The sequence below is a fragment of the Phyllobates terribilis genome, unplaced genomic scaffold (assembly GCF_046119375.1).
Source record: "Phyllobates terribilis strain yellow unplaced genomic scaffold, ASM4611937v1 Scaffold_779__1_contigs__length_684578, whole genome shotgun sequence".
Taxonomy (NCBI): domain Eukaryota; kingdom Metazoa; phylum Chordata; class Amphibia; order Anura; family Dendrobatidae; genus Phyllobates; species Phyllobates terribilis.
In genome coordinates, this window is record NW_027363539.1 from 92012 (window position 1) to 112966 (window position 20955).

Here is a 20955-nt window from a genome sequence, read left to right on the forward strand (position 1 = left end):
ACACAGCACCTTCACCCCCTGCTGTTCCCACCCGCCTCAACACCGTTGGAAGGGAGGAGAACCAATTAAGGCGGGGGGTGGGGTGGAACGAGCAGCTGTCTACCCTTAGCAGGAGGGCTCCTGATTACATACCTCTCCTGCTGCTGCTGCTGCTGGCTGTCCAGCAGCAGACTGAAGGTGGCTGCTGCTGTGCACAGGTATATAAAGGCTCAGAGCCTATTATGACACGCGCAGCCAGCGTTCCATTGCCACATTCCATCTACTGCAGGCAGGATACCTGGCTGGCTGAATGTCGCTGAGAAGCTCACAGAGACCGCCATAAGCAACAGTTTAACAGAATGCCACAGACTAATCAACCAAACTTTTTGGGTTGGGTTCTCTTTTATAGTCTGCAGGCATTAAATGAAAGAAGTCAGTGTTCCAGCAGAAGGAGACAACGTTTCAGAAAAGGCATTGTAGCAAACCAAAAAAGAAATTTTAAGCGCAGCAGAGTAACCAGCGCACATACCTGTTAGCTCAGGTGAGTTTAAAAGGCTGCTGTTGATAACAAGGGCATTTGCTAAATAGATGGTGTGTGTGCAACAATATACTGAAAGGTCAATTATATTGTGCAGCTTATCTCACCACCTGTAGTCATTTAGGTGAAAGCTCCAAAATGCTTGCCTAATATGTCTGTTTATCCAAAAGGAAGTAAAAAGGGAGAGCTAGAAAGATAGCATTGCATCACATTACATGGCAATGCAATGCACAGTTGCTGAAGTTGAACCAAAATGAGCTTGTAATCTGGCTTCTGCAACTTTGAACATGAAAAATCCAATGAGGAGAAGAAAAGCAAAGCCAAAGAGTCCATCCCAAAATCCGACAAACAAGCAAAATGAACAAAAAACATTGAATTCAATTCTTTCTGATTTTAGAAACTGCATTAAAGAAGGGGTGCACCGGTCCTGGAGATACTGCAATACCAGGTCAATGCGTGGAGTGGACAGAGCAAGCTCTTTTTCCATCTCCCTGTTCTAAAAATCCATTTAATATATGGTCCCCAGATAGGGGACGTATCAGATATTAAACTGATAAGAACAGATACTACACTTGATCTTAGCCAAAAGGCCGAGAAGCGATAACCAGAATTGGTTTCAAACTACGGAGCCACCCAAGGATCCTGAAAAGTCCATTTGTGGAGATGAGCTCCTGGACTCCCGTTAAGAAGACATGTTGTCAACCTCTAGATCCCTTACATGCCTGCACTTTTCGGCTTGCTGCTGCTGCAATCCACGCGTTTTAGATCTGCATAACTCCACCTCTTTAAACACAGCACCTTCACCCCCTGCTGTTCCCACCCGCCTCAACACCGTTGGAAGGGAGGAGAACCAATTAAGGCGGGGGGTGGGGTGGAACGAGCAGCTGTCTACCCTTAGCAGGAGGGCTCCTGATTACATACCTCTCCTGCTGCTGCTGCTGCTGGCTGTCCAGCAGCAGACTGAAGGTGGCTGCTGCTGTGCACAGGTATATAAAGGCTCAGAGCCTATTATGACACGCGCAGCCAGCGTTCCATTGCCACATTCCATCTACTGCAGGCAGGATACCTGGCTGGCTGAATGTCGCTGAGAAGCTCACAGAGACCGCCATAAGCAACAGTTTAACAGAATGCCACAGACTAATCAACCAAACTTTTTGGGTTGGGTTCTCTTTTATAGTCTGCAGGCATTAAATGAAAGAAGTCAGTGTTCCAGCAGAAGGAGACAACGTTTCAGAAAAGGCATTGTAGCAAACCAAAAAAGAAATTTTAAGCGCAGCAGAGTAACCAGCGCACATACCTGTTAGCTCAGGTGAGTTTAAAAGGCTGCTGTTGATAACAAGGGCATTTGCTAAATAGATGGTGTGTGTGCAACAATATACTGAAAGGTCAATTATATTGTGCAGCTTATCTCACCACCTGTAGTTATTTAGGTGAAAGCTCCAAAATGCTTGCCTAATATGTCTGTTTATCCAGAAGGAAGTAAAAAGGGAGAGCTAGAAAGATAGCATTGCATCACATTACATGGCAATGCAATGCACAGTTGCTGAAGTTGAACCAAAATGAGCTTGTAATCTGGCTTCTGCAACTTTGAACATGAAAAATCCAATGAGGAGAAGAAAAGCAAAGCCAAAGAGTCCATCCCAAAATCCGACAAACAAGCAAAATGAACAAAAAACATTGAATTCAATTCTTTCTGATTTTAGAAACTGCATTAAAGAAGGGGTGCACCGGTCCTGGAGATACTGCAATACCAGGTCAATGCGTGGAGTGGACAGAGCAAGCTCTTTTTCCATCTCCCTGTTCTAAAAATCCATTTAATATATGGTCCCCAGATAGGGGACGTATCAGATATTAAACTGATAAGAACAGATACTACACTTGATCTTAGCCAAAAGGCCGAGAAGCGATAACCAGAATTGGTTTCAAACTACGGAGCCACCCAAGGATCCTGAAAAGTCCATTTGTGGAGATGAGCTCCTGGACTCCCGTTAAGAAGACATGTTGTCAACCTCTAGATCCCTTACATGCCTGCACTTTTCGGCTTGCTGCTGCTGCAATCCACGCGTTTTAGATCTGCATAACTCCACCTCTTTAAACACAGCACCTTCACCCCCTGCTGTTCCCACCCGCCTCAACACCGTTGGAAGGGAGTAGAACCAATTAAGGCGGGGGGTGGGGTGGAACGAGCAGCTGTCTACCCTTAGCAGGAGGGCTCCTGATTACATACCTCTCCTGCTGCTGCTGCTGCTGGCTGTCCAGCAGCAGACTGAAGGTGGCTGCTGCTGTGCACAGGTATATAAAGGCTCAGAGCCTATTATGACACGCGCAGCCAGCGTTCCATTGCCACATTCCATCTACTGCAGGCAGGATACCTGGCTGGCTGAATGTCGCTGAGAAGCTCACAGAGACCGCCATAAGCAACAGTTTAACAGAATGCCACAGACTAATCAACCAAACTTTTTGGGTTGGGTTCTCTTTTATAGTCTGCAGGCATTAAATGAAAGAAGTCAGTGTTCCAGCAGAAGGAGACAACGTTTCAGAAAAGGCATTGTAGCAAACCAAAAAAGAAATTTTAAGCGCAGCAGAGTAACCAGCGCACATACCTGTTAGCTCAGGTGAGTTTAAAAGGCTGCTGTTGATAACAAGGGCATTTGCTAAATAGATGGTGTGTGTGCAACAATATACTGAAAGGTCAATTATATTGTGCAGCTTATCTCACCACCTGTAGTCATTTAGGTGAAAGCTCCAAAATGCTTGCCTAATATGTCTGTTTATCCAAAAGGAAGTAAAAAGGGAGAGCTAGAAAGATAGCATTGCATCACATTACATGGCAATGCAATGCACAGTTGCTGAAGTTGAACCAAAATGAGCTTGTAATCTGGCTTCTGCAACTTTGAACATGAAAAATCCAATGAGGAGAAGAAAAGCAAAGCCAAAGAGTCCATCCCAAAATCCGACAAACAAGCAAAATGAACAAAAAACATTGAATTCAATTCTTTCTGATTTTAGAAACTGCATTAAAGAAGGGGTGCACCGGTCCTGGAGATACTGCAATACCAGGTCAATGCGTGGAGTGGACAGAGCAAGCTCTTTTTCCATCTCCCTGTTCTAAAAATCCATTTAATATATGGTCCCCAGATAGGGGACGTATCAGATATTAAACTGATAAGAACAGATACTACACTTGATCTTAGCCAAAAGGCCGAGAAGCGATAACCAGAATTGGTTTCAAACTACGGAGCCACCCAAGGATCCTGAAAAGTCCATTTGTGGAGATGAGCTCCTGGACTCCCGTTAAGAAGACATGTTGTCAACCTCTAGATCCCTTACATGCCTGCACTTTTCGGCTTGCTGCTGCTGCAATCCACGCATTTTAGATCTGCATAACTCCACCTCTTTAAACACAGCACCTTCACCCCCTGCTGTTCCCACCCGCCTCAACACCGTTGGAAGGGAGGAGAACCAATTAAGGCGGGGGGTGGGGTGGAACGAGCAGCTGTCTACCCTTAGCAGGAGGGCTCCTGATTACATACCTCTCCTGCTGCTGCTGCTGCTGGCTGTCCAGCAGCAGACTGAAGGTGGCTGCTGCTGTGCACAGGTATATAAAGGCTCAGAGCCTATTATGACACGCGCAGCCAGCGTTCCATTGCCACATTCCATCTACTGCAGGCAGGATACCTGGCTGGCTGAATGTCGCTGAGAAGCTCACAGAGACCGCCATAAGCAACAGTTTAACAGAATGCCACAGACTAATCAACCAAACTTTTTGGGTTGGGTTCTCTTTTATAGTCTGCAGGCATTAAATGAAAGAAGTCAGTGTTCCAGCAGAAGGAGACAACGTTTCAGAAAAGGCATTGTAGCAAACCAAAAAAGAAATTTTAAGCGCAGCAGAGTAACCAGCGCACATACCTGTTAGCTCAGGTGAGTTTAAAAGGCTGCTGTTGATAACAAGGGCATTTGCTAAATAGATGGTGTGTGTGCAACAATATACTGAAAGGTCAATTATATTGTGCAGCTTATCTCACCACCTGTAGTTATTTAGGTGAAAGCTCCAAAATGCTTGCCTAATATGTCTGTTTATCCAAAAGGAAGTAAAAAGGGAGAGCTAGAAAGATAGCATTGCATCACATTACATGGCAATGCAATGCACAGTTGCTGAAGTTGAACCGAAATGAGCTTGTAATCTGGCTTCTGCAACTTTGAACATGAAAAATCCAATGAGGAGAAGAAAAGCAAAGCCAAAGAGTCCATCCCAAAATCCGACAAACAAGCAAAATGAACAAAAAACATTGAATTCAATTCTTTCTGATTTTAGAAACTGCATTAAAGAAGGGGTGCACCGGTCCTGGAGATACTGCAATACCAGGTCAATGCGTGGAGTGGACAGAGCAAGCTCTTTTTCCATCTCCCTGTTCTAAAAATCCATTTAATATATGGTCCCCAGATAGGGGACGTATCAGATATTAAACTGATAAGAACAGATTTTTTTTTTTTTTTTTTTTTTTCTCCTCAGACGAGGAAATTCCACAGTCTATGGAAACCAGACAAAGGAAAATTCCATCAAAACAGCTGCGTCAAATCCAATACGCAATTTGCTGTCCCCATCATCATCGGAAATATTTATTTCATATTTCAAAACAACAATAACAAAAATCAAGAGGTACTAACAATATATCTCCACTTTTTAACTTTCCATATTCCCTCCGCATCCACTTCCCCTCTCCTCTTTTTGTCCCATAGGAAACACACATACATCTTCCCCAAAATCACCTTCACACTATCCTTTACAGCAATTTCCTTCCTTTTAAACACATACACATTCCTCACATCCCATAACACTTCCTTTATACATGCAAGCATCAACCACAAGACTCTTTCCTTCGTCCCATCACATATTCCCAAACCAAACATAAACAACTCAAAAGACAACAAATTCACACCACACAATTCTTTACACAAAGGCCCCATTCTCCCAATCACATCTCTAGCATACTGGCAATTCCAAAAAACATGCAACACACTTTCCCTTCCACCACAGCCATTTCTTGGACACATTTCACTCCTCACCAAACCTCTATTCCTCTGAAACTCTCTCACAGGTAATACTCCATGTAAAGACTGCCACACAACTTCACTCTGTTTGTTGGTCATACCACTCATCCGCACTTTCTTCCAAACCTTCTGCACATCACCACCCCTAACCATATTTATTCCACATTCTACCTCTCTACATTCAATCATCCTATACACAGCCTTCTTATTCTCCAGCAATCTCACATCTGCATCACACAGTTCATACCTCACCAAAAACTTATAAACCCACACATACCATACAGGCACCTCAAAAGCAATCGGACATCGCAAATCCCTTTCTTGCCACTTTAAACGAAACAAATACGCTCCAAATAAATACCTACACATAGATGAAAACTTTCCATCCGCCCTAATCACTTTCAAAACAAACACAACGATATTCACACCAAAAAACACGTCCAAATTCGGAAAACCCAAACCACCTTTTTCCACTCTTTTAACCAAAATTTCTCTCCTAGCTCTCTCCATTTTCGAGTTCCACAAAAAAACAAATAAAATTCTATTCAAGCTTCTCATACACATATATCCTGGTGGAAATACTACCGCAATATATAAAAATATTGGCAACACCACACTCTTAACAATTAAAATCTTCCCAAAAAAGAATAAACTCCTCAATTTCCAAAAATTCAACTTCTGCTCAACTTTTCCTTTCGCATCATCCCAACTTTCTTTCCCATCCAAACTCTCTGAAAACTTCACACCCAAAACTTTAATAGGTCCATTCACTACATTCACACCTACATCCCTACTTAAACTTCCGCCTCCAAAACCCTTACACTCACTCTTTTCCCAATTCACTTTAAACGCAGATGCACCACAAAAAATAGACACTAACAACTTCACCCGCCTCACCGAACATTCAGAATCACATAATACACACACGTCATCCATATAACCACTCACCTTCCATTCTTTTCCTCCACCTCCCGGCACTTGCACACCACGAATTACCTTATCTTTCCTCAGCATACACAACAATGGCTCAATTGCACAAATAAATGCTACAGGGGACAAAGGACACCCCTGTCGCACACCCGAAAACACATTCACTTTCCTACCCACATACCCATTCATTAAAACACAGCTATAAACACCCGCATACAAACTTCTCACTCGCCCAACAAAATCAGCCGGAAAACCCATTTTTAACAACACTCTGAACAAAAAACCATGCGACAACCTATCATAAGCCTTTTCAAAATCCAAACTTAACAAAAATACACTCTTCTTACGACCCATGCAATCCCATAGACAATCTCTTAACATACACACACACTCATGAATCCGCCTCCCAGGTACCGCACAACACTGCTCATCCCCAATCACACTCTCTATCACATCACGCATCCTATTAGCCATAAGTTTTGCATAGATTTTATAATCACAATTAAGTAACGTTATTGGCCTCCAATTCCTCAGACTTTTCAAATCCCCTTTCTTAGGAATTAACACAACCATACCTGCACGCATACTCTCAGCCACCTCCATGTTTCCCCACATATACTTACATACATCCACAAAGTCCTTACCAATCACACCCCACATCACACGATAAAATTCTACTGGGAGGCCATCCTCCCCCGGCGTCTTATTCAAAGCCATACTACACATAACCTTCCATACCTCATCACCAGTCACCTCACCCATCACTCTCTCTCTTTCTGCTTCACTCAACTTACTCTCTAACACACTCAAAACATCATTCTCCAAACATTCATCCCTCTGTTTCACTGCATACAGATCCTCATAAAACTTAGCCACCTCTTCACACATATCCTCTCCACTCACCTCACTTCCATCTGCTCCATACACCACGCTCATACTCTGTTTCTTTCCAAAAACTTTTTTAAAGAAAAACCGAGAACATTTCTCATCCTGCTCCATCTTATCAATCTTTGCCCTAAACACTATGCTTCTCCCTCTCTCCAACAAAAACTCACTAATCTCCTTTTTTACCTCTAAAATATCCTCCTCCACCTCAACTCCTCCTTCCCTTAACTTATACAAAACGCTCAACTGCGCGTTCAGTTTAACAAAACTCTCTCTTTTAATTGCTGCATACTTGTATCCTAAATTTTTAAAGAACATTTTTGTTTGTTTCTTCACCCAGTCCCACCACTCACAAACATTCCCAAACTCATTTTTATGCTTACACCATTCTTCATACCGCCTTTCATACTCCTTTCTCACATCTTCATTCTCTAACAGTTTAACATTTAACTTCCACAATCCTCTCCCAAACACTCCATCAACTTTTATATCCAACTCACACAACATACACACATGATCTGAAAAAAGAACGTTTTCCTGCCTATAATTAACAGAAACCATATTTTTAGAAATAAAACAATAATCCAATCTGGATTGTACCCTACCACTCTCAGAAAAGAAAGTGTTCAACAAAGGATTCATGTTACACACGCGCTGCATATCACACAACCCAAAATCATTCACTAACTCCAATAATGCTTTCCCAGACACATCCACATTCACTCTCCCCACATCACAGTTCATATCACCCACAATTACCACAGGTATTCTTCCTGGAACAAAAAGCTTAATTTTTTCAAATAAATTTTTGCGCTCATTTTTTTCAACTGGCGCATAAACATTAATAACACAAAACTTTACATTCTTGTATACAAAATTAGCAAGGATACATCTCCCCACCTCAATAACCAAATAATCACTCAAAACAACCTCCCTTCCTTTAACCAAAATACCCACACCATCATTCTTATTACATGCACTCCCCGACCACACAGACGCTCCATAAGACCATTCATCCCCTTTCACACCATCCACTACCCCACATTCTTGTAAACAAAAAATAGATGCATTTTGCATAGCTAAAAACTCAAAAATAGCAGCTCTTCTTACTTTACTTTTAAACACTCTTACGTTTTGGGACACTATGGTAAATCCCATAATACTTCTACTCCTTCACCAATTACACAAAGAAATAGCCTTTGGCCTAAACCAAAGCTCACAAGAGGATAAAAAGAAAAAACATTTACAATATTATATGGTGACACTATCCAGCACCACCACTATCCTCCTCCGCCATCAGAACAGAACAGCTGGTTTCCGACCCGCTGGCTTCACCAGCCACACTCCTCATTCTGGCAGTTCTGATCTTCCTCTGAGGCTCACTAAAATCTGCATCATCACTGCCCCCACCATCCTCCCTACGACTCTTCTTTGCACCCCTATCATCCTCCGAAGAAAAATCTTCAATGTTTTCAGGACCCGAAGGGTGTTCAGGACTGTCGGGTTCCGAGATTTGCACTTCACATCCTGTTGCGTCCATTGCCTCTCCAAAAGTCATCATCTCAGGCAGCTCTGCTTCCACCACTTTCCTAGATATTCTCGCAGACACTGCCTTTTTCTCCACCTTTGCCACTTCCCTCCAGAACTCCTTTTCTTCCCTCCGCTTCTTCCTCATTTCTTCAGCAGAAGAAGAACATGGTCTCAGGGACACCTCCTCTGGCGCCGTAGAGGGAGAGGCTCTACCAGTTTCCCGCCTCCTTCCCTCTCTCTCCTCCCTCTCCAATCTTTCCAGCACTTTCAGTGCGCTTGCCATCTGCCTCCTCTCCAGCTCCTCCTCCTTCTGTTCTTTATCAGAACGTCTAGGTGCACTCATAGGACAGTCCTTATACATGTGATCACTACTCCCACAGACATCACAGGACTTGGCCTCTGGACACTGGTTGGCCATATGCCCCTCCTTTCTGCAATTTCGGCAACACTGCCCTTTAAGGCATGTTACCATGGTATGTCCGAAAGAAAAGCATCTACGGCAAAACATGGGCTGGCCTGGGTAAAAGAGGAAACCTCTATGGCCTGCAACGGAAAAATTTGATGGAGGGTGTCTAAAGCCCCCCACACTGTCAGGATCCCTTTTCAATTTCACACGGAATTTATACTGACAGTTAAAGATTCCTAGACAATTGACTTGCTTCACTCCCTTCCGCACATATTCACAGTAGCGAGAGAGGAAGCACTCCAGCAGCTCAGGGTCTGTAAAAGGGTTATAGACAGTCACAGTCACCTCCTTTTCTTGCAGACCAAACAAAGGTTCCCATCTAACTCCTTCCAAGCAGGGGTCACTAGAGTGACCACGGAGCCATTCAAAGACATTAAGGCAAACATCCTGGTCCATAAAGGTAACGTCATAATTACCTTGACGTGAAAATTCGTTGACACTGAAGATCTCAGAACGTCTTGCTCCAGCTTTGCCTTCAACGATGTCTTGGACAATGAAAACCACGTTGTTCTTGTTCTGGTCAGATGGATTCACGGACAAACGGATGGTGTTCTTCACAAAAGACATCTTGGATTCTGTCGGTATGGAATACCACAGGAAAAAGCAGAAAATCCTCCACAAAAGGGTCCGGATTCCTCCAGGAGACTCGCACCAATCAAGGTACAGTCATACGATCGCAGCCAAAAGGTCGAGAAGCGATAACCAGAATTGGTTTCAAACTACGGAGCCACCCAAGGATCCTGAAAAGTCCATTTGTGGAGATGAGCTCCTGGACTCCCGTTAAGAAGACATGTTGTCAACCTCTAGATCCCTTACATGCCTGCACTTTTCGGCTTGCTGCTGATGCAATCCACGCGTTTTAGATCTGCATAACTCCACCTCTTTAAACACAGCACCTTCACCCCCTGCTGTTCCCACCCGCCTCAACACCATTGGAAGGGAGGAGAACCAATTAAGGCGGGGGGTGGGGTGGAACGAGCAGCTGTCTACCCTTAGCAGGAGGGCTCCTGATTACATACCTCTCCTGCTGCTGCTGCTGCTGGCTGTCCAGCAGCAGACTGAAGGTGGCTGCTGCTGTGCACAGGTATATAAAGGCTCAGAGCCTATTATGACACGCGCAGCCAGCGTTCCATTGCCACATTCCATCTACTGCAGGCAGGATACCTGGCTGGCTGAATGTCGCTGAGAAGCTCACAGAGACCGCCATAAGCAACAGTTTAACAGAATGCCACAGACTAATCAACCAAACTTTTTGGGTTGGGTTCTCTTTTATAGTCTGCAGGCATTAAATGAAAGAAGTCAGTGTTCCAGCAGAAGGAGACAACGTTTCAGAAAAGGCATTGTAGCAAACCAAAAAAGAAATTTTAAGCGCAGCAGAGTAACCAGCGCACATACCTGTTAGCTCAGGTGAGTTTAAAAGGCTGCTGTTGATAACAAGGGCATTTGCTAAATAGATGGTGTGTGTGCAACAATATACTGAAAGGTCAATTATATTGTGCAGCTTATCTCACCACCTGTAGTTATTTAGGTGAAAGCTCCAAAATGCTTGCCTAATATGTCTGTTTATCCAAAAGGAAGTAAAAAGGGAGAGCTAGAAAGATAGCATTGCATCACATTACATGGCAATGCAATGCACAGTTGCTGAAGTTGAACCAAAATGAGCTTGTAATCTGGCTTCTGCAACTTTGAACATGAAAAATCCAATGAGGAGAAGAAAAGCAAAGCCAAAGAGTCCATCCCAAAATCCGACAAACAAGCAAAATGAACAAAAAACATTGAATTCAATTCTTTCTGATTTTAGAAACTGCATTAAAGAAGGGGTGCACCGGTCCTGGAGATACTGCAATACCAGGTCAATGCGTGGAGTGGACAGAGCAAGCTCTTTTTCCATCTCCCTGTTCTAAAAATCCATTTAATATATGGTCCCCAGATAGGGGACGTATCAGATATTAAACTGATAAGAACAGATACTACACTTGATCTTAGCCAAAAGGCCGAGAAGCGATAACCAGAATTGGTTTCAAACTACGGAGCCACCCAAGGATCCTGAAAAGTCCATTTGTGGAGATGAGCTCCTGGACTCCCGTTAAGAAGACATGTTGTCAACCTCTAGATCCCTTACATGCCTGCACTTTTCGGCTTGCTGCTGCTGCAATCCACGCGTTTTAGATCTGCATAACTCCACCTCTTTAAACACAGCACCTTCACCCCCTGCTGTTCCCACCCGCCTCAACACCGTTGGAAGGGAGGAGAACCAATTAAGGCGGGGGGTGGGGTGGAACGAGCAGCTGTCTACCCTTAGCAGGAGGGCTCCTGATTACATACCTCTCCTGCTGCTGCTGCTGCTGGCTGTCCAGCAGCAGACTGAAGGTGGCTGCTGCTGTGCACAGGTATATAAAGGCTCAGAGCCTATTATGACACGCGCAGCCAGCGTTCCATTGCCACATTCCATCTACTGCAGGCAGGATACCTGGCTGGCTGAATGTCGCTGAGAAGCTCACAGAGACCGCCATAAGCAACAGTTTAACAGAATGCCACAGACTAATCAACCAAACTTTTTGGGTTGGGTTCTCTTTTATAGTCTGCAGGCATTAAATGAAAGAAGTCAGTGTTCCAGCAGAAGGAGACAACGTTTCAGAAAAGGCATTGTAGCAAACCAAAAAAGAAATTTTAAGCGCAGCAGAGTAACCAGCGCACATACCTGTTAGCTCAGGTGAGTTTAAAAGGCTGCTGTTGATAACAAGGGCATTTGCTAAATAGATGGTGTGTGTGCAACAATATACTGAAAGGTCAATTATATTGTGCAGCTTATCTCACCACCTGTAGTTATTTAGGTGAAAGCTCCAAAATGCTTGCCTAATATGTCTGTTTATCCAAAAGGAAGTAAAAAGGGAGAGCTAGAAAGATAGCATTGCATCACATTACATGGCAATGCAATGCACAGTTGCTGAAGTTGAACCAAAATGAGCTTGTAATCTGGCTTCTGCAACTTTGAACATGAAAAATCCAATGAGGAGAAGAAAAGCAAAGCCAAAGAGTCCATCCCAAAATCCGACAAACAAGCAAAATGAACAAAAAACATTGAATTCAATTCTTTCTGATTTTAGAAACTGCATTAAAGAAGGGGTGCACCGGTCCTGGAGATACTGCAATACCAGGTCAATGCGTGGAGTGGACAGAGCAAGCTCTTTTTCCATCTCCCTGTTCTAAAAATCCATTTAATATATGGTCCCCAGATAGGGGACGTATCAGATATTAAACTGATAAGAACAGATACTACACTTGATCTTAGCCAAAAGGCCGAGAAGCGATAACCAGAATTGGTTTCAAACTACGGAGCCACCCAAGGATCCTGAAAAGTCCATTTGTGGAGATGAGCTCCTGGACTCCCGTTAAGAAGACATGTTGTCAACCTCTAGATCCCTTACATGCCTGCACTTTTCGGCTTGCTGCTGCTGCAATCCACGCGTTTTAGATCTGCATAACTCCACCTCTTTAAACACAGCACCTTCACCCCCTGCTGTTCCCACCCGCCTCAACACCGTTGGAAGGGAGGAGAACCAATTAAGGCGGGGGGTGGGGTGGAACGAGCAGCTGTCTACCCTTAGCAGGAGGGCTCCTGATTACATACCTCTCCTGCTGCTGCTGCTGCTGGCTGTCCAGCAGCAGACTGAAGGTGGCTGCTGCTGTGCACAGGTATATAAAGGCTCAGAGCCTATTATGACACGCGCAGCCAGCGTTCCATTGCCACATTCCATCTACTGCAGGCAGGATACCTGGCTGGCTGAATGTCGCTGAGAAGCTCACAGAGACCGCCATAAGCAACAGTTTAACAGAATGCCACAGACTAATCAACCAAACTTTTTGGGTTGGGTTCTCTTTTATAGTCTGCAGGCATTAAATGAAAGAAGTCAGTGTTCCAGCAGAAGGAGACAACGTTTCAGAAAAGGCATTGTAGCAAACCAAAAAAGAAATTTTAAGCGCAGCAGAGTAACCAGCGCACATACCTGTTAGCTCAGGTGAGTTTAAAAGGCTGCTGTTGATAACAAGGGCATTTGCTAAATAGATGGTGTGTGTGCAACAATATACTGAAAGGTCAATTATATTGTGCAGCTTATCTCACCACCTGTAGTTATTTAGGTGAAAGCTCCAAAATGCTTGCCTAATATGTCTGTTTATCCAAAAGGAAGTAAAAAGGGAGAGCTAGAAAGATAGCATTGCATCACATTACATGGCAATGCAATGCACAGTTGCTGAAGTTGAACCAAAATGAGCTTGTAATCTGGCTTCTGCAACTTTGAACATGAAAAATCCAATGAGGAGAAGAAAAGCAAAGCCAAAGAGTCCATCCCAAAATCCGACAAACAAGCAAAATGAACAAAAAACATTGAATTCAATTCTTTCTGATTTTAGAAACTGCATTAAAGAAGGGGTGCACCGGTCCTGGAGATACTGCAATACCAGGTCAATGCGTGGAGTGGACAGAGCAAGCTCTTTTTCCATCTCCCTGTTCTAAAAATCCATTTAATATATGGTCCCCAGATAGGGGACGTATCAGATATTAAACTGATAAGAACAGATACTACACTTGATCTTAGCCAAAAGGCCGAGAAGCGATAACCAGAATTGGTTTCAAACTACGGAGCCACCCAAGGATCCTGAAAAGTCCATTTGTGGAGATGAGCTCCTGGACTCCCGTTAAGAAGACATGTTGTCAACCTCTAGATCCCTTACATGCCTGCACTTTTCGGCTTGCTGCTGCTGCAAAACACGCGTTTTAGATCTGCATAACTCCACCTCTTTAAACACAGCACCTTCACCCCCTGCTGTTCCCACCCGCCTCAACACCGTTGGAAGGGAGGAGAACCAATTAAGGCGGGGGGTGGGGTGGAACGAGCAGCTGTCTACCCTTAGCAGGAGGGCTCCTGATTACATACCTCTCCTGCTGCTGCTGCTGCTGGCTGTCCAGCAGCAGACTGAAGGTGGCTGCTGCTGTGCACAGGTATATAAAGGCTCAGAGCCTATTATGACACGCGCAGCCAGCGTTCCATTGCCACATTCCATCTACTGCAGGCAGGATACCTGGCTGGCTGAATGTCGCTGAGAAGCTCACAGAGACCGCCATAAGCAACAGTTTAACAGAATGCCACAGACTAATCAACCAAACTTTTTGGGTTGGGTTCTCTTTTATAGTCTGCAGGCATTAAATGAAAGAAGTCAGTGTTCCAGCAGAAGGAGACAACGTTTCAGAAAAGGCATTGTAGCAAACCAAAAAAGAAATTTTAAGCGCAGCAGAGTAACCAGCGCACATAACTGTTAGCTCAGGTGAGTTTAAAAGGCTGCTGTTGATAACAAGGGCATTTGCTAAATAGATGGTGTTTGTGCAACAATATACTGAAAGGTCAATTATATTGTGCAGCTTATCTCACCACCTGTAGTTATTTAGGTGAAAGCTCCAAAATGCTTGCCTAATATGTCTGTTTATCCAAAAGGAAGTAAAAAGGGAGAGCTAGAAAGATAGCATTGCATCACATTACATGGCAATGCAATGCACAGTTGCTGAAGTTGAACCAAAATGAGCTTGTAATCTGGCTTCTGCAACTTTGAACATGAAAAATCCAATGAGGAGAAGAAAAGCAAAGCCAAAGAGTCCATCCCAAAATCCGACAAACAAGCAAAATGAACAAAAAACATTGAATTCAATTCTTTCTGATTTTAGAAACTGCATTAAAGAAGGGGTGCACCGGTCCTGGAGATACTGCAATACCAGGTCAATGCGTGGAGTGGACAGAGCAAGCTCTTTTTCCATCTCCCTGTTCTAAAAATCCATTTAATATATGGTCCCCAGATAGGGGACGTATCAGATATTAAACTGATAAGAACAGATACTACACTTGATCTTAGCCAAAAGGCCGAGAAGCGATAACCAGAATTGGTTTCAAACTACGGAGCCACCCAAGGATCCTGAAAAGTCCATTTGTGGAGATGAGCTCCTGGACTCCCGTTAAGAAGAAATGTTGTCAACCTCTAGATCCCTTACATACCTGCACTTTTCGGCTTGCTGCTGCTGCAATCCACGCGTTTTAGATCTGCATAACTCCACCTCTTTAAACACAGCACCTTCACCCCCTGCTGTTCCCACCCGCCTCAACACCGTTGGAAGGGAGGAGAACCAATTAAGGCGGGGGGTGGGGTGGAACGAGCAGCTGTCTACCCTTAGCAGGAGGGCTCCTGATTACATACCTCTCCTGCTGCTACTGCTGCTGGCTGTCCAGCAGCAGACTGAAGGTGGCTGCTGCTGTGCACAGGTATATAAAGGCTCAGAGCCTATTATGACACGCGCAGCCAGCGTTCCATTGCCACATTCCATCTACTGCAGGCAGGATACCTGGCTGGCTGAATGTCGCTGAGAAGCTCACAGAGACCGCCATAAGCAACAGTTTAACAGAATGCCACAGACTAATCAACCAAACTTTTTGGGTTGGGTTCTCTTTTATAGTCTGCAGGCATTAAATGAAAGAAGTCAGTGTTCCAGCAGAAGGAGACAACGTTTCAGAAAAGGCATTGTAGCAAACCAAAAAAGAAATTTTAAGCGCAGCAGAGTAACCAGCGCACATACCTGTTAGCTCAGGTGAGTTTAAAAGGCTGCTGTTGATAACAAGGGCATTTGCTAAATAGATGGTGTGTGTGCAACAATATACTGAAAGGTCAATTATATTGTGCAGCTTATCTCACCACCTGTAGTTATTTAGGTGAAAGCTCCAAAATGCTTGCCTAATATGTCTGTTTATCCAAAAGGAAGTAAAAAGGGAGAGCTAGAAAGATAGCATTGCATCACATTACATGGCAATGCAATGCACAGTTGCTGAAGTTGAACCAAAATGAGCTTGTAATCTGGCTTCTGCAACTTTGAACATGAAAAATCCAATGAGGAGAAGAAAAGCAAAGCCAAAGAGTCCATCCCAAAATCCGACAAACAAGCAAAATGAACAAAAAACATTGAATTCAATTCTTTCTGATTTTAGAAACTGCATTAAAGAAGGGGTGCACCGGTCCTGGAGATACTGCAATACCAGGTCAATGCGTGGAGTGGACAGAGCAAGCTCTTTTTCCATCTCCCTGTTCTAAAAATCCATTTAATATATGGTCCCCAGATAGGGGACGTATCAGATATTAAACTGATAAGAACAGATACTACACTTGATCTTAGCCAAAAGGCCGAGAAGCGATAACCAGAATTGGTTTCAAACTACGGAGCCACCCAAGGATCCTGAAAAGTCCATTTGTGGAGATGAGCTCCTGGACTCCCGTTAAGAAGACATGTTGTCAACCTCTAGATCCCTTACATGCCTGCACTTTTCGGCTTGCTGCTGCTGCAATCCACGCGTTTTAGATCTGCATAACTCCACCTCTTTAAACACAGCACCTTCACCCCCTGCTGTTCCCACCCGCCTCAACACCGTTGGAAGGGAGGAGAACCAATTAAGGCGGGGGGTGGGGTGGAACGAGCAGCTGTCTACCCTTAGCAGGAGGGCTCCTGATTACATACCTCTCCTGCTGCTGCTGCTGCTGGCTGTCCAGCAGCAGACTGAAGGTGGCTGCTGCTGTGCACAGGTATATAAAGGCTCAGAGCCTATTATGACACGCGCAGCCAGCGTTCCATTGCCACATTCCATCTACTGCAGGCAGGATACCTGGCTGGCTGAATGTCGCTGAGAAGCTCACAGAGACCGCCATAAGCAACAGTTTAACAGAATGCCACAGACTAATCAACCAAACTTTTTGGGTTGGGTTCTCTTTTATAGTCTGCAGGCATTAAATGAAAGAAGTCAGTGTTCCAGCAGAAGGAGACAACGTTTCAGAAAAGGCATTGTAGCAAACCAAAAAAGAAATTTTAAGCGCAGCAGAGTAACCAGCGCACATACCTGTTAGCTCAGGTGAGTTTAAAAGGCTGCTGTTGATAACAAGGGCATTTGCTAAATAGATGGTGTGTGTGCAACAATATACTGAAAGGTCAATTATATTGTGCAGCTTATCTCACCACCTGTAGTTATTTAGGTGAAAGCTCCAAAATGCTTGCCTAATATGTCTGTTTATCCAAAAGGAAGTAAAAAGGGAGAGCTAGAAAGATAGCATTGCATCACATTACATGGCAATGCAATGCACAGTTGCTGAAGTTGAACCAAAATGAGCTTGTAATCTGGCTTCTGCAACTTTGAACATGAAAAATCCAATGAGGAGAAGAAAAGCAAAGCCAAAGAGTCCATCCCAAAATCCGACAAACAAGCAAAATGAACAAAATACATTGAATTCAATTCTTTCTGATTTTAGAAACTGCATTAAAGAAGGGGTGCACCGGTCCTGGAGATACTGCAATACCAGGTCAATGCGTGGAGTGGACAGAGCAAGCTCTTTTTCCATCTCCCTGTTCTAAAAATCCATTTAATATATGGTCCCCAGATAGGGGACGTATCAGATATTAAACTGATAAGAACAGATACTACACTTGATCTTAGCCAAAAGGCCGAGAAGCGATAACCAGAATTGGTTTCAAACTACGGAGCCACCCAAGGATCCTGAAAAGTCCATTTGTGGAGATGAGCTCCTGGACTCCCGTTAAGAAGACATGTTGTCAACCTCTAGATCCCTTACATGCCTGCACTTTTCGGCTTGCTGCTGCTGCAATCCACGCGTTTTAGATCTGCATAACTCCACCTCTTTAAACACAGCACCTTCACCCCCTGCTGTTCCCACCCGCCTCAACACCGTTGGAAGGGAGGAGAACCAATTAAGGCGGGGGGTGGGGTGGAACGAGCAGCTGTCTACCCTTAGCAGGAGGGCTCCTGATTACATACCTCTCCTGCTGCTGCTGCTGCTGGCTGTCCAGCAGCAGACTGAAGGTGGCTGCTGCTGTGCACAGGTATATAAAGGCTCAGAGCCTATTATGACACGCGCAGCCAGCGTTCCATTGCCACATTCCATCTACTGCAGGCAGGATACCTGGCTGGCTGAATGTCGCTGAGAAGCTCACAGAGACCGCCATAAGCAACAGTTTAACAGAATGCCACAGACTAATCAACCAAACTTTTTGGGTTGGGTTCTCTTTTATAGTCTGCAGGCATTAAATGAAAGAAGTCAGTGTTCCAGCAGAAGGAGACAACGTTTCAGAAAAGGCATTGTAGCAAACCAAAAAAGAAATTTTAAGCGCAGCAGAGTAACCAGCGCACATACCTGTTAGCTCAGGTGAGTTTAAAAGGCTGCTGTTGATAACAAGGGCATTTGCTAAATAGATGGTGTGTGTGCAACAATATACTGAAAGGTCAATTATATTGTGCAGCTTATCTCACCACCTGTAGTTATTTAGGTGAAAGCTCCAAAATGCTTGCCTAATATGTCTGTTTATCCAAAAGGAAGTAAAAAGGGAGAGCTAGAAAGATAGCATTGCATCACATTACATGGCAATGCAATGCACAGTTGCTGAAGTTGAACCAAAATGAGCTTGTAATCTGGCTTCTGCAACTTTGAACATGAAAAATCCAATGAGGAGAAGAAAAGCAAAGCCAAAGAGTCCATCCCAAAATCCGACAAACAAGCAAAATGAACAAAAAACATTGAATTCAATTCTTTCTGATTTTAGAAACTGCATTAAAGAAGGGGTGCACCGGTCCTGGAGATACTGCAATACCAGGTCAATGCGTGGAGTGGACAGAGCAAGCTCTTTTTCCATCTCCCTGTTCTAAAAATCCATTTAATATATGGTCCCCAGATAGGGGACGTATCAGATATTAAACTGATAAGAACAGATACTACACTTGATCTTAGCCAAAAGGCCGAGAAGCGATAACCAGAATTGGTTTCAAACTACGGAGCCACCCAAGGATCCTGAAAAGTCCATTTGTGGAGATGAGCTCCTGGACTCCCGTTAAGAAGACATGTTGTCAACCTCTAGATCCCTTACATGCCTGCACTTTTCGGCTTGCTGCTGCTGCAATCCACGCGTTTTAGATCTGCATAACTCCACCTCTTTAAACACAGCACCTTCACCCCCTGCTGTTCCCACCCGCCTCAACACCGTTGGAAGGGAGGAGAACCAATTAAGGCGGGGGGTGGGGTGGAACGAGCAGCTGTCTACCCTTAGCAGGAGGGCTCCTGATTACATACCTCTCCTGCTGCTGCTGCTGCTGGCTGTCCAGCAGCAGACTGAAGGTGGCTGCTGCTGTGCACAGGTATATAAAGGCTCAGAGCCTATTATGACACGCGCAGCCAGCGTTCCATTGCCACATTCCATCTACTGCAGGCAGGATACCTGGCTGGCTGAATGTCGCTGAGAAGCTCACAGAGACCGCCATAAGCAACAGTTTAACAGAATGCCACAGACTAATCAACCAAACTTTTTGGGTTGGGTTCTCTTTTATAGTCTGCAGGCATTAAATGAAAGAAGTCAGTGTTCCAGCAGAAGGAGACAACGTTTCAGAAAAGGCATTGTAGCAAACCAAAAAAGAAATTTTAAGCGCAGCAGAGTAACCAGCGCACATACCTGTTAGCTCAGGTGAGTTTAAAAGGCTGCTGTTGATAACAAGGGCATTTGCTAAATAGATGGTGTGTGTGCAACAATATACTGAAAGGTCAATTATATTGTGCAGCTTATCTCACCACCTGTAGTTATTTAGGTGAAAGCTCCAAAATGCTTGCCTAATATGTCTGTTTATCCAAAAGGAAGTAAAAAGGGAGAGCTAGAAAGATAGCATTGCATCACATTACATGGCAATGCAATGCACAGTTGCTGAAGTTGAACCAAAATGAGCTTGTAATCTGGCTTCTGCAACTTTGAACATGAAAAATCCAATGAGGAGAAGAAAAGCAAAGCCAAAGAGTCCATCCCAAAATCCGACAAACAAGCAAAATGAACAAAAAACATTGAATTCAATTCTTTCTGATTTTAGAAACTGCATTAAAGAAGGGGTGCACCGGTCCTGGAGATACTGCAATACCAGGTCAATGCGTGGAGTGGACAGAGCAAGCTCTTTTTCCATCTCCCTGTTCTAAAAATCCATTTAATATATGGTCCCCAGATAGGGGACGTATCAGATATTAAACTGATAAGAACAGATACTACACTTGATCTTAGCCAAAAGGCCGAGAAGCGATAACCAGAATTGGTTTCAAACTACGGAGCCACCCAAGGATCCTGAAAAGTCCATTTGTGGAGATGAGCTCCTGGACTCCCGTTAAGAAGACATGTTGTCAACCTCTAGATCCCTTACATGCCTGCACTTTTCGGCTTGCTGCTGCTGCAATCCACGCGTTTTAGATCTGCATAACTCCACCTCTTTAAACACAGCACCTTCACCCCCTGCTGTTCCCACCCGCCTCAACACCGTTGGAAGGGAGGAGAACCAATTAAGGCGGGGGGTGGGGTGGAACGAGCAGCTGTCTACCCTTAGCAGGAGGGCTCCTGATTACATACCTCTCCTGCTGCTGCTGCTGCTGGCTGTCCAGCAGCAGACTGAAGGTGGCTGCTGCTGTGCACAGGTATATAAAGGCTCAGAGCCTATTATGACACGCGCAGCCAGCG

General features: G+C 44.3%; 12 non-coding genes across 12 annotated transcripts; all 12 read right to left on the bottom strand.

Moving 5' to 3' along the window:
- Positions 1-928: 928 nt before the first annotated feature.
- LOC141239896 (U2 spliceosomal RNA) lies at positions 929-1119 on the bottom strand. Its single transcript, XR_012305243.1, has one exon. It is a non-coding gene; the product is annotated as a U2 spliceosomal RNA (small nuclear RNA).
- A 1115-nt stretch (positions 1120-2234) lies between these two features.
- Positions 2235-2425, bottom strand: LOC141239907 (U2 spliceosomal RNA). The gene has a single exon (XR_012305252.1). It is a non-coding gene; the product is annotated as a U2 spliceosomal RNA (small nuclear RNA).
- A 1115-nt stretch (positions 2426-3540) lies between these two features.
- LOC141239919 (U2 spliceosomal RNA) lies at positions 3541-3731 on the bottom strand. The gene has a single exon (XR_012305263.1). It is a non-coding gene; the product is annotated as a U2 spliceosomal RNA (small nuclear RNA).
- Positions 3732-4846: 1115 nt separating this feature from the next.
- LOC141239927 (U2 spliceosomal RNA) lies at positions 4847-5040 on the bottom strand. Its single transcript, XR_012305271.1, has one exon. It is a non-coding gene; the product is annotated as a U2 spliceosomal RNA (small nuclear RNA).
- A 6155-nt stretch (positions 5041-11195) lies between these two features.
- Positions 11196-11386, bottom strand: LOC141239930 (U2 spliceosomal RNA). The gene has a single exon (XR_012305274.1). It is a non-coding gene; the product is annotated as a U2 spliceosomal RNA (small nuclear RNA).
- A 1115-nt stretch (positions 11387-12501) lies between these two features.
- LOC141239941 (U2 spliceosomal RNA) lies at positions 12502-12692 on the bottom strand. The gene has a single exon (XR_012305281.1). It is a non-coding gene; the product is annotated as a U2 spliceosomal RNA (small nuclear RNA).
- Positions 12693-13807: 1115 nt separating this feature from the next.
- On the bottom strand, positions 13808-13998 carry LOC141239953 (U2 spliceosomal RNA). The gene has a single exon (XR_012305288.1). It is a non-coding gene; the product is annotated as a U2 spliceosomal RNA (small nuclear RNA).
- A 1115-nt stretch (positions 13999-15113) lies between these two features.
- LOC141239965 (U2 spliceosomal RNA) lies at positions 15114-15304 on the bottom strand. The gene has a single exon (XR_012305290.1). It is a non-coding gene; the product is annotated as a U2 spliceosomal RNA (small nuclear RNA).
- A 1115-nt stretch (positions 15305-16419) lies between these two features.
- On the bottom strand, positions 16420-16610 carry LOC141239970 (U2 spliceosomal RNA). The gene has a single exon (XR_012305291.1). It is a non-coding gene; the product is annotated as a U2 spliceosomal RNA (small nuclear RNA).
- A 1115-nt stretch (positions 16611-17725) lies between these two features.
- On the bottom strand, positions 17726-17916 carry LOC141239971 (U2 spliceosomal RNA). The gene has a single exon (XR_012305292.1). It is a non-coding gene; the product is annotated as a U2 spliceosomal RNA (small nuclear RNA).
- A 1115-nt stretch (positions 17917-19031) lies between these two features.
- On the bottom strand, positions 19032-19222 carry LOC141239972 (U2 spliceosomal RNA). Its single transcript, XR_012305293.1, has one exon. It is a non-coding gene; the product is annotated as a U2 spliceosomal RNA (small nuclear RNA).
- Positions 19223-20337: 1115 nt separating this feature from the next.
- On the bottom strand, positions 20338-20528 carry LOC141239974 (U2 spliceosomal RNA). The gene has a single exon (XR_012305295.1). It is a non-coding gene; the product is annotated as a U2 spliceosomal RNA (small nuclear RNA).
- Between the last annotated feature and the right edge of the window lie 427 nt (positions 20529-20955).